This window comes from Lepisma saccharinum, chromosome 11, assembly GCF_977018435.1.
Source record: "Lepisma saccharinum chromosome 11, izLepSacc3.1, whole genome shotgun sequence".
Classification (NCBI taxonomy): domain Eukaryota; kingdom Metazoa; phylum Arthropoda; class Insecta; order Zygentoma; family Lepismatidae; genus Lepisma; species Lepisma saccharinum.
Genome location: NC_139239.1, coordinates 71,182,024 through 71,195,102, shown reverse-complemented (window position 1 = coordinate 71,195,102; position 13,079 = coordinate 71,182,024). Strand labels below are relative to the sequence as shown.

Sequence of the window (13,079 nt, the reverse complement as noted above, 5' to 3'; positions counted from 1 at the left end):
TTTTATAATTATTAGTAAATTGAAATGTATGTATTTTAATCGCAATGTCACATCACCTTAAAATCCAAGAAATTGAACGAAAAGAGCCTCCCATTTGAACATTATGATATGAAGAGATAGCACAGGTTTTAAACCCAGCATACGCCACTGCAACAAACTCAAGCGAAATGAAGAGAATAAATAAAGAAAATATTAAAGAAAATGACAGTACTCACTCAGTCCACACTACCCTTCTTCGTACTTCATAATTTGTCTTTCCCTTCCGCCTTATCTGTCTTATATTACTGCAGTCGCTGCTGCGATTTGTACGAATAGCTAGCTAACTTCCCTCCAATATTCAACAACGTTAAATATTACGTATCTGCTTTCGCTATGTACAGTTTCCGCTTTCATCATGCTCACTTTGCAATGAAAGAGGAACGAGCTTTTCATAACGTAACAATATTGCCCCACGATGGAAAGAGCTTAATGATCCACGTCTCCCCCCTCCCTCCCCCTGACTGAGTGGGTGGATAATTCTACTACAACGCCACAAGGACAGTTTATTTTGGCCAAGCAAAGGCAATGCAAGACATTGTTTAAAGCACGCGTTTCGCTTTCAGTTGTCCTCCCCTCCCTCCTGTCTTCTTCCTTGTCCTTGTCATGTTCGGAACAGGGTGGGCGAAAAAAAAACTCGATTTACGGTGATGTGTGTGCTGCCTCTACTCCGCCACAAGATCTCGAATGGAATGGGATTGCAAGAGTGCTGTATCGTGAACACAGCACTAGCAGTGCGAGTTTAGCCCATAATACCGCGATCTAGAAGAGCAAATCCCTTCTCTTTTGTTGCGTGCAGTGTTGCCAACAACTTGAACGTAAAAGTCGCTAAAAGTCCTTAGAAAATCCGCTAGAAAGTCGCTAAATGAAATGTAAATGCTCTTGAAAAAGTCGCTAAATCAAATGTACTTCTAAAATAATAGCAAAAAGGTGAAAAAATCGAGTACTTGAGTATAAAAACAACATTTCCTCGGTACTTTCCTCTTCCTCTGAACACTGCCCTTCACACTGATTACCGATGTCAGATACTAAATCATCGAGAAAATGCATTGCAAGAACGTTGTTTATTATTTCTGTGCAGTTGGTTTTATGCAGACGAATGCATGCTGCACTCCAGCTGTCACCAAACCTTTTCATACATAATTCGGACAAGTGATTCACGGTTAGCAAAGAACAGTGTTCGGCAATGAATAAAGCTAACCCAACCAGCTTCAGCACTAGAAGTATTTAAATTTTCCGTTTTGAACTGTATTTTCTGCTGTTTTGCAGAACAGAAGTAACCAGATCTGACTTTATGTTTCAGTGTTTCCGATTTTTTTTTTTTTTTTTTTTTTTTTTTTTTTCAGATCTGTAGCTTTGGCATACAGTTCGTTCTACTTTGCAGTACTTACAATACACTTTCGCCGTGTCACTATCGACAGGGGTCAACCATTTGTACAGTTTTCCCCACTTCTTCCGATAATGTTGTTTGTATTGCGGTTTTCCCATACTGGACACTGCCCTGCCCTTGGCTGGCCTGCGCACAAACATACACGAACTTTATAATTTACACTACACTTCCTTTGTCACCACACACTACCCAAAAAACTCCAATCTGAACCCACGAACGACGCGACCGCGAAGTCAAACGTTCTGTTTTATAATAACGCAGCCCCAACGGAGCCAGGAGGAATGTCGGATAACAATGAGCTGTGAGCAGTGATGTTTACAAACATCACAAACCTTACTGAAAAGGGGGTAGCCTACCCTTTGCTTCAGTTTCTCTTTGTGTATCAGAAGCTAATTGCGAGGGTTTTTCCTTATTTAATAACTATGAAACGGACATATTTAAGCATTTAGATGTACCTACGCAGATATTTTGTGAATTCTCCAAATTAGTCGCTAAAGAGCACACGAAGTAGCCAGAAAAGTCGCTCGTCACTTTTTCACGTCTTTTGTCGCCAGCTATCATTACAAATCCGCCAGATTTAGCTACTTCTCGCTAGAGTTGACAACACTGCTTGCGTGCTGCAAACAACGGCCAACGAGCACCAGGCGATTTGTGTTCCGAGCAAACGTATCTCAGCGGCAGGCACTGGTAATGCGAAGCTGATGGGGCGATTGGGCTTCGGAACGTTTGATGTTTTGTAGGAGATAGTGTTCAGTGAATAAGTTTACTAAAAAATAATTGCATTGCAGAATTATTTGGGTGTGCACGTCCGAATGTGCGAATAGGCAGAAGCCACTACTGCAGAGACCTACAGTTTCTAGTGAAATCCCAACCGAACCACTTAATGAAATGTTATACCTAGACCGAGAATAGAAGGCAGGACCCCTTGATATCAGGTTTAATGGCTAGACTATCGGGGCTGGGAGCCCAATTTTAATGTTAGTATTTAAGAATCAGGTAGTTCGTGTACTCTTTGATTCTTTATCATCGTATTTGTCCCTCTCGAATAGGTATTTGTAGCGATAAGAATAGATATAACGATGAAACCAATGAGAGAACATCGCTAACACTCGTGCAATTGTAGGTACTCCAATGAGGAACTAACAAACAGAAAATAAACATAACACTTCTTTAGATTTTGAATATTGTCCTACTTATTCATGTAAAATTCATTTATCACACCTGCTAGACCTATTCAGAAACCGTATATGCCAACAACCAAAGAACAATGTCACAGTCACTGAATATGTTCACCTACCAGACAGGCACCAGATTTCGTAGCAATCTGGCGACTCGATTGGCCAATTACTTAGTCCACTGTTATCCAGGCATATCTGCAGCTGTTCTCCCCCTATTTAATTTTACAACACATCATAAGTAAGGTAACCTTGCGATCTAACCGAACTAGAAAATGTATTTGAACATTGAACTTGCCCCAATGGAAGTTTTATAATGGAAAATGTAAACTTTTACTTTTTAAGTTTTCGATCGAAATGCATCTACCGTATTACAAAAATCTAGGGGGGGCTACAGTTGGGCTGACCAGTTTGGAGGGTGGGCTTCAGCTCTCCCTAGCTTCCCCGTAGAGCCGTCCTTGCTTCTGACGTCATCGCTTGGGAGTTCAGTTTCGTATGCCTTTCTGACATTTTTAAATTTAAAATATTTAACAATGCCGTCAATTTTTGTTAAAAAAAATGAACATAAAACCCCCCAAATGCCTATCTTCATGCATGAGGGCTCATCGTAGTATTTGAAGCAGAATAACGGAACAAGGATGCATTCATAAGATGCAGTATTATGTGCCATTATTTTTATAATTAATTGTATATAACTTGCACATCTGTGCTAGTTGGAATTGTAGTATTGTTGTGATGAAGGCTATGGTTTCTTTTAAATAAAAGCAGATATACACAGTGACGTGCTCTGAATAGCGAGTGATGGATCAATCGATCTCCAATCTTTTATTTTCAATTCGCAATATTTAATGTCTTGTCGAAGCCACAGTTCATAAGCGGCGTTCTTTTTGGCGGGTTTCTCATTCCTGGCTGCGTCCAGACAGCTTGGAAGTAGGAACTGATCCAGCTCTAGAGCGCTCGATCAGGGGCGTATACAGAAATAAAATTTGGGGGGTCCAGCTAGAGGTGCCCATTCCCCAATGCATGTCATAAGCCCTATAAAGTTTTAAATTAAGAGAGAGTTATAACAGTGATATATATTAATAATACTATCCTATTAAATATTATTAATAATAGAGGAAAAGGTCTAAATATGGGTCCCCTTTTTATGTTGTCATTTTCGGAGGAAAAAAATTAATATATCAAGCACCTGCCTTTTAAAATGCATATCTATGAAATATATACTTATACCGCGTTTGTTACAACCTGTCCCGGTTCCCGCGCTAGTTGCTCCCTGGCTTTTCTCGGTGCTGGGGAAAGTCAAAGCCAGGCAGCCAATTAAAATACGCAACGTCGCAACAGCGTCTACGTAAGCGCCTCTCTTCTGGCTTCCATTCGCTCCTCGCTGCCCAGCAGACGATTTTTTCCTCGTTTCTCATTGGCACCGAAACTGTCGAGCGCTCCCTAGCGCGGGAAAGGGGACAGGTTGTAACAAACGCGGTATAAATGTAATAGCATGCTAAAGTATAGAAGGTCTCCATTTTTTTTTAAAAAAAAAGCAATTTCCAAAAAATGGTAAAATGATGTATTTCAAAGTTTGTGGTCTAAATATGGGCTACTAGTGGCAATATCACAAAAAGCAATTAAAATGTTAAAAAAAACAGTCATTTATCGCTAAAACATTATAAAATTCATATTTGTGAATAATTTGTTGTTTTGAAAATCACGCGGAATGGGAAAAATCGAAATTAAGAAAAACATCCAAATATTTGTTGAAAATGTGATTTCAGCATTAGACCTCATGTCATAGCCCATATTTAGACCATCACGCTATTTTTCTTCTTCAATTTATTTTCGCTCTCTGTGGTACATATTTCACAAACAAATCATGGCATTATAGAAGTCCACATTTGTTTTATGTACCGCTAATATCATAACGTATATAAAGCAGATGAGAATTCAGAAAACGCTGAGTTAAAACATACCTGCAAAAAGTTTTCGGAGGTCACAATTCTAGAACAGCGTCCAAGACCGAAACTATCCACCCCTTTCTCTTGCGAATTGGCGCCGCAACCTTTGTCCTTGACAGATAACCAGTTCCAATAGCCTCTGCCAGGCTGCCAGGCTGCAGCGCTGATAACTCCAAAAACCATATTTAAACCTTCGCCCATATTTAGACCTTCTCCTCTAATAATTACTAGACACGCACACACTGACAAATAGCGTTTTTTACTGTCTGGTACATAATGCAATATATTGTTTCTAGTAAGTATTTCACCACTGCATGTATTATTCTGACAAAAAAAACATTACTTACTGTACGTACCAAAACAGTTTCTCACGGTGGAGTTTGACATGGCTGAAGATAGAGCTACATTTACCGTATTACTGGCAGAGTGCGCACACATTCCTTTTGGGTATTGTTGATTTAGTCATGATTGCATACCATTAAATCTGCCACTCACATCATAACCTTGACTCACGATTTTTTTTTCATATCAAGACCAAGTTTGTGACATTGTTCAAGGAGAACTGATTTTCAGCTGACATATCAATCACTACCCAGTGTGATACTCAGGGGTGCCCATCCCCCCCAAGGCCAATGGTGCACACCCACCCCAAAAATCATGTCATGCGTCTCCCCAAATCATATCATTGATGTATCCATCCCAAATTATGTAATTCGCGCCCTCAAACTATATTCTAATCCCTACAAAGTATTTAATTACGACAGCGTGACTACCGAAAGTAACTTTCTTGTTAGTTTTTTGTTCCAAATGATGCATCTGCTTTCAATTAAGCAGTATACCAACACTAAGCATTATATTTTAAGAAGTGATGTTATTAATGAATATCGAGAATATCGCTTAAGTCTTGTAATGCAGTTATAGTATAAAACTTCACATTCACCTCAGTAAAGCGCCAAACATGCATTCTCGCAACACACCATTGCAAGCGAAGCGAGTAAGAACATTTATTCATCCATTTGCCCGTACGCTTGGGGGGGGGGGGGGGGTGCTAACTTTATTCATGCTTTTATCCATTACAAAAATCATCACGTGAGTTCTCCTTGAGAGGCAGGTGATCCCCACAAAATCTTATCCTACAGAAATAGAATTGATAAATAGAATAAATATGCTATTATAGATGGTTGCAAATCTAGTAAATAACGCATTTCTTCTTTAGAATAAGGAAGGCATTGGCGGCGAATAGGGGTGGACCACTTTTCCCCCCGCACTATGCTAAACCTCATCTACAAAGCGAAATATTGGGTTGGCCCATAAGTCCTGGCGTTTTTTTTAAGTGAAAATTTTGCGTAAAAAATAAAATGTGTTGGCAATGCGTTTTATGTTATTCGATAGAGAATTATGTGCTCTACAAAATAGTGTGTTTAGTTTTTTATGCTGATATACTTTTTGTTCTTTTCAGGTCATTAAAATGTAGTGTCAAGTCGCCAAAAAAGAGCATTTTCGACACCTTCTGCTGTTTGCGTTTAATCGAGGTGCCAAAGCCACAGAAGCTGCTCGATAGATTTGTGAAGTGTATGGCGAAGAAGCGATGCCTCTTAGGACGGCCCAAAATTGGTTTAAGCGATTCAAAGACGGCAATTTCGACCTCAAAGACATGCATCGCACCGGACGCTCCGTTCAGTTCGATGAGGAGCGACTGAATCAGCTTATTCACGAAGATCCACGCCAAACAATGAGGGAATTGGCAGAGATAATGGAATGCTCCCACAGTACCATAGAGCGTCACTTTCACTCGATGGGAAAGGTTCAAAAGTTGGGTGCATGGGTTCCGCATGCTTTGAACGACAACAACAAAAATCAACGAGTCACGATCTCCGCCGGTTTGCTTGGCCGTCAACGGTCAACTCATGGACACAAGCAGCGATTCCTCTACCAATTTTGAGCCGTCCTAAGAGGCATCGCTTCTTCGCCATACACTTCACAAATCTCTCGAGCAGCTTCTGTGGCTTTGGCACCTCGATTAAACGCAAAAACAGAAGGTGTCGAAAATGCTCTTTTTTGTCGACTTGACACTCTATTTTTAATACCTGAAAAGAACAAAAAGTATATCAGCATAAATAAACCAAACACACTATTTTGTAGAGCACATGTGCTCTGTTTGTTGCTCATCTGTATAAGTTCCTGAAAAAAATATGTCGGTCAACTACAATTTCCCTTTCTATATTCAACAGTGATATCGAAGAAAATTTGTCTTGTCCATAGTTGACATTAGCCATGTTTTAATACGTGTCATTGTAGAAAAGGACAGTTCAGCTGTAGTCAAAGACACTGATCTATAGGTATGTAATAAATCTACGTCAACTAAAAATGATCACCTATCCAGGGTGCGATTTATGATTTTATCACAGGAGAAGAGGGGATGAACTTATTTCGTTTGCTATCTTAATAATGCGCGGCGCACACTTTGGGAACGACTGGGAGAAACCAAATAAGAATGAACAGCAACGTATACGTTTTGCCAGCATTTAATGAGCAGCGACGTGTCTAAAATAAAATGCCGAACGAAATTATGAGTTTTTATACGGGTGGCGCAAAACTCACTATACAGCTAACGTATACATTTATTCGTTTCTTACTGACATGTATTACAGAACTTACAGTGTTTGAATATGAATAATAAAGGTCATAGGTCTGCTTTTAAAGAACATGCTCGATGTGTCCCCTTTCAAACGCCATGCACAGGTGAATCCGGGCTATCCAATCATCCTGCACTTTTTGAAGGGTGTCCCCAGTGATGGCATCACATGCTGCTTCGATGCGCTGATTGAGGTAATCCAAGCTCCTGATTTTCTCTTCGTACACCTTGGCTTTCACGTGACCCTACAGGAAAAAATCCAGTGGGGTCAGATCAGGCCAACGCGGTTGCCACTCCATAGGACCTCGTCTCCCGATCCAGTGCCCCGGGAAGTTTGTGTCAAGCCACTGCCGCACGTCAATCCCAAAGTGTGGAGGGGCCCCGTCCTGATGGAAGAAGGTGAGGACGGTTCCATCATGGGTGTTATAGAATCTTCCAGCATGTCCAAGTACCTTTCGGCGTTCAGGTTTCCGTCGATGAATATTGGTCCGATGATGCTCATGTCCCAAATTCCGCACCACACCATTACCTTTCCACCGCCTGTTGCCTTGCTGTCCATGGTCCAATGTGGATTATCCTTACTCCAGTATCGCATGTTTTGCTTATTGACCTCTACGCTAACGTGAAACACAGCCTCATCCGAGAAGAGAATGGTTCTTGTGAAATCCGGGTCGAGAGCCTGCATTCCGACAACCCACTCACAGAACTGGAGTCTGCGAACAGGATCGTTAAGAGTTGTTGACTTAGAATCAAAAATTGTATCATTATTAGGGTGTGGGAATTGGGAAAAGTGACAGGAGTGTATCATTTAAAATCTTCTTATGGCTTATATCAACTTTTGCAGAGGCTTTAGTATTCCAAATTTGGTTTTCTGAGAAATTCCAAAATAGGTGCTTCTTCCCCAAGGATAGTGGAGTCACTCACTGGAACTACAGAAGTCACTGGGTTATTTTGTATTCCTTAATGGCGTTGCTTTATTCATGACTATCAGTTTTGAAGAAAATAAAAATGTTGCTTTGTAAAGAAAGCAAGGTTTAGATGCAATTCTTACACTTGGCTGTTGTTCAAAATTAGTGAAATCTCTGAGTATATTTCAAGCTATTGTTCTCAGCAGAGGACTGTGGATATAGTATCTCGTATATTGCCACCTTTTACCAGTTTTCACGTCTTAAAAGCTTTGCCTACTTACATTTTTGTAGGTTAGAAATCAAAACCCTCAGGCCATCTAAGAGTTTAGACACACAACGGAGGCTCTTCCAAATTCCGTAAATTGAATGTATTTGTCTGTAGCTTTGAAACAGTGTACAGCACTAATTGGCATTTGTATTTGGGAGAAATGGGTTGATGTGTTTCAAGATGATAGCTTTCAAACTTACAGTAACAAAACTTTGGTACACTTTGGCGGTTGTTTTGTTTAACCATTTACACAAAGTTTCGTGAAGTATTATTCTGCGTTCTTAAAAGTCTGGACAACAAGTGTTACAAGTTACATTTAACTTAACTTGTTAATAAACAACATTACAGCATGGATTATTTGTGTCTCATCTTGTATATTTCAGAGGCAATGCAGTGATCCAGGAACAGAATAAAAAAGATGCACGTCCGAAAAGGAACAGTCGTAGTCGATTGGTGAGTACCATTTCTTAAATTTCTTTATAATCGCTGAAACTTCAGACCATAGTTCCCACTCAAAATTAAATATACCCTTAATGAATTTGGATAACAATTTTAACATTCTAAAATTAGTTCTTACTTTTTTTAATTAATGATGATAATTTTTTTGTAATTATTATGTAATTGAACCTTGTAAACAACGAAGAAAGCAGTAATTCAATAACAAAATTGTTTCCTGAATTTTAGTGATAAAATCATGTGTAGCAACCACCCTTCTCCCCCATCTGAGGTAAGTTAGTTTCTTGTACAGCACGAGTAGATCACCTCTAACAACATGATTTTCTCTTTCAGATTCCGGATAAAAAATAAAATTAAAAACATATAATAACCCACAGCTCTACAGCACCTTGAAGGGCCTTGGCTTACCTACCGACTGCTGGTCTCCCTCCCACACTGTTCCGCCGTCACCTTGTTGGAGCGTGGAGTTCTTAGACCAGTAAAGGGGTGACGGGTGATCAGCCCGACGAACCCCCAGCCGTTTACTGTAGGTCTTCTCGACCGGGTTACGCTCACTCACTCGGAGCTTCCCAATTTCCTCACGATAGTGGGTTGCCACCGGCCCTATACGTAGGCCGAATAAATTCCGACCAGAGCCGGATTCGAACCTACGCCGTCCCGCAGAGAACAATCTCAAGACGAGTGAACGCCTTAACCCGCTCGACTTTAGATCTTCAGTCTAACGCTCTCCCAGCTGAGCTATTTCGGCTGACAAACCGTGAATGAATACAATACCTTCCAGTGAGCGTGAAGTTTGTAATTCATAACAATAATACGTTTACAGTATTGTGAATAAAATTAGATGTTCTTGCCGAAACCTGGGATCAAACCAGGGAACATTAGACCTTCAGTGCTACGCTTTCCCAGCTGAGCTATTTCGGCTGATAGGTATTGACGTAATACAATACTTTCCAGTGAATCTGAAGTTTCTAATTCATAAGAATAATACGTTTACAGTATTGTGAATGAAATGAGATGTTCTTGCCGAAACCCGGGATCGAACCAAGGACCTTCAGATTTTCAGTCTAAAGCTCTCCCAGCTGAACTATTTCGGCTGATAAACCTTGAAGTAATACAATACCTTCCAGTGAGCGTGAATTTCGTAATTCATAAGAATAATACGTTTACAATATTGTGAATAAAATGAGATGTTCTTGCCCAAACCCGGGATCGAACCAGGAACCTTTAGATCTTCAGTCCAACGCTCTCCCAGCTGAGCTATTTCGGCTGATAATACTTGAAGTAATACAATACCTTCCAGTGAGCGTGAATTTCGTAATTCATAAGAATAATACGTTTACAGTATTGTGAATAAAATGAGATGATCTTGCCGAAACCCCGGATCGAACCTGGGACATTCAGATCTTCAGTCTAACGCTCTCCCAGCTGAGCTATTTCGGGTGATAAACTTTCAAGTAATACAATACCTTCCAGTGAGCGTGAAGTTTGTAATTCATAAGAATAATACGTTTACAGTATTGTGAATAAAATGAGATGCTCTTGCCGAAACCCGGGATCGAACCAGGGACATTTAGATCTTCAGTCTAACGCTGTCCCAGCTGAGCTATTTCGGCTGATAAACCTTCAAGTAATACAATACTTTCCAGTGAGCATGAAGTTCGTAAATCATAAGAATAATATGTTTACAGTATTGTGAATAAAATGAGATGTTCTTGCCGAAACCCGGGATTGAACCAGAGACCTTTAGATCTTCAGTCTAACGCTCTCCCAGCTGAGCTATTTCGGCTGATAAACCTTAAAATAATACAATACCTTCCAGTGAGCGTGAAGTTTGTAATTCATAAGAATATTGCGTTTACAGTATTGTGAATAAAATGAGATGTTCTCGCCGAATCCCGGGATCAAAACAGTGAACATTTGACCTTCAGTGCTACGCTTTCCCAGCTAAGCTATCTCGGCTGATAAGTATTGAAGTAATACAATACTTTCCAGTGAATCTGAAGTTTCTAATTCATAAGAATAATACGTTTACAGTATTGTGAATAAAATGAGATGTTCTTGCCGAAACCCGGGATCGAACTAAGGATCTTTAAATCTTCAGTCTAACGATCTCCCGGCTGAGCTATTTCGGCTGATAAACGTTGAAGTAATATAATACCTTCCAGTGAGCGTGAAGTTTGTAATTCATAAGAATAATACGTTTACAGGAATGTGAATAAAATGAGATGCTCTTGCAGAAACCCGGGATCGAACCAGGGACCTTTAGATATTCAGTCTAACGCTCTCCCAGCTGAGCTATTTCGGCTGATAAACCTTGAAGTAATACAATACCTTCCAGTGAGCATGAAGTTCGTAAATCATAAGAATAATACGTTTACAGTATTGTGAATAAAATGAGATGTTCTTGCCGAAACCCGGGATCGAACCAGGGACCTTTAGATCTTCAGTGTAACGCTCTCCCAGCTGAGCTATTTCGGCTGACAAACCGTGAATGAATACAATACCTTCCAGTGAGCGTGAAGTTTGTAATTCATAACAATAATACATTTACAGTATTGTGAATAAAATTAGATGTTCTTGCCGAAACCCGGGATCAAACCAGGGAACATTAGACCTTCAGTGCTACGCTTTCCCAGCTGAGCTATTTCGGCTGATAGGTATTGACGTAATACAATACTTTCCAGTGAATCTGAAGTTTCTAATTCATAAGAATAATACGTTTACAGTATTGTGAATGAAATGAGATGCTCTTGCCGAAACCCGGGATCGAACCAAGGACCTTCAGATTTTCAGTCTAACGCTCTCCCAGCTGAACTATTTCGGCTGATAAACCTTGAAGTAATACAATACCTTCCAGTGAGCGTGAATTTCGTAATTCATAAGAATAATACGTTTACAATATTCTGAATAAAATGAGATGTTCTTGCCCAAACCCGGGATCGAACCAGGAACCTTTAGATCTTCAGTCCAACGCTCTCCCAGCTGAGCTATTTCGGCTGATAATCCTTGAAGTAATACAATACCTTCCAGTGAGCGTGAATTTCGTAATTCATAAGAATAATACGTTTACAGTATTGTGAATAAAATGAGATGATCTTGCCGAAACCCCGGATCGAACCTGGGACATTCAGATCTTCAGTCTAACGCTCTCCCAGCTGAGCTATTTCGGGTGATAAACTTTCAAGTAATACAATACCTTCCAGTGACCGTGAAGTTTGTAATTCATAAGAATAATACGTTTACAATATTGTGAATAAAATGAGATGTTCTTGCCGAAACCCGGGATCGAACCAGGGACATTTAGATCTTCAGTCTAACGCTCTCCCAGCTGAGCTATTTAGGCTTGTAAACTTTGAAGTAATACAATACCTTCCAGTGAGCGTGAATTTCGTAAATCATAAGAATAATACGTTTACAGTATTGTGAATCAAATGAGATGTTCTTGCTGAAACCCGGGATCGAACCAGGGACCTTTAGATATTCAGTCTAACGCTCTCCCAGCTGTTCTATTTCGGCTGATAAGCATTGAAGTAATACAATATCTTCCAGTGAGCGTGAAGTTTGTAATTCATAAGAATAATACGTTTACAATATTGTGAATAAATTGAGTAGCTCTTGCCGAAACCCGGAATCGAACCAGGGAACATTAGACCTTCAGTCCAACGCTCTCCCACCTGAGCTATTTCGGCTGATAAGTATTGAATTAATACAATACCTTCCAGTGAATCTGAAGTTTGTATGTTTATAAGAATAGTACATTACAATATTGTGAATAAAATGAGATGTTCTTGCCGAAACCCGGGATTGAACCAGGGACCTTTAGATCTTCAGTCTAACGCTCTCCCAGCTGAGCTATTTCGGCTGATAAACATTGAAGTAATACAATACCTTCCAGTGAGCGTGAAGTTTGTAATTCATAAGAATAATACGTTTACAGTATTGTGAATAAAATGAGATGTTCTTGCCGAAACCCGGGATCAAACCAGGGAAAATTAGACCTTCAGTGCTACGCTTTCCCAGCTGAGCTATTTCGGCTGATAAGTATTGAAGTAATACAATACTTTCCAGTGAATCTGAAGTTTCTAATTCATAAGAATAAAATGTTTACAGTATTGTGAATAAAATGAGATGCTCTTGCCGAAACCCGGGATCGAACTAGGGACCTTTAGATCTTCAGTCTAACGCTCTCCCAGTTGAGTTATTTCGGCTGATAAAACTCCAAGTAATTCAATACCTACCAATGAGCGTGAAGTTTGTAATTC

The 13,079-nt window shown here is 39.9% G+C and overlaps 5 non-coding genes across 5 annotated transcripts; all 5 read right to left on the bottom strand.

Annotated features, from left to right (window-relative positions):
• Positions 1–10,357: 10,357 nt before the first annotated feature.
• On the bottom strand, positions 10,358–10,430 carry TRNAF-GAA (transfer RNA phenylalanine (anticodon GAA)). The gene has a single exon. It is a non-coding gene; the product is annotated as a tRNA-Phe (tRNA).
• A 100-nt stretch (positions 10,431–10,530) lies between these two features.
• On the bottom strand, positions 10,531–10,603 carry TRNAF-GAA (transfer RNA phenylalanine (anticodon GAA)). The gene has a single exon. It is a non-coding gene; the product is annotated as a tRNA-Phe (tRNA).
• A 619-nt stretch (positions 10,604–11,222) lies between these two features.
• On the bottom strand, positions 11,223–11,295 carry TRNAF-GAA (transfer RNA phenylalanine (anticodon GAA)). Its single transcript has one exon. It is a non-coding gene; the product is annotated as a tRNA-Phe (tRNA).
• Positions 11,296–11,568: 273 nt separating this feature from the next.
• On the bottom strand, positions 11,569–11,641 carry TRNAF-GAA (transfer RNA phenylalanine (anticodon GAA)). The gene has a single exon. It is a non-coding gene; the product is annotated as a tRNA-Phe (tRNA).
• A 965-nt stretch (positions 11,642–12,606) lies between these two features.
• TRNAF-GAA (transfer RNA phenylalanine (anticodon GAA)) lies at positions 12,607–12,679 on the bottom strand. The gene has a single exon. It is a non-coding gene; the product is annotated as a tRNA-Phe (tRNA).
• Between the last annotated feature and the right edge of the window lie 400 nt (positions 12,680–13,079).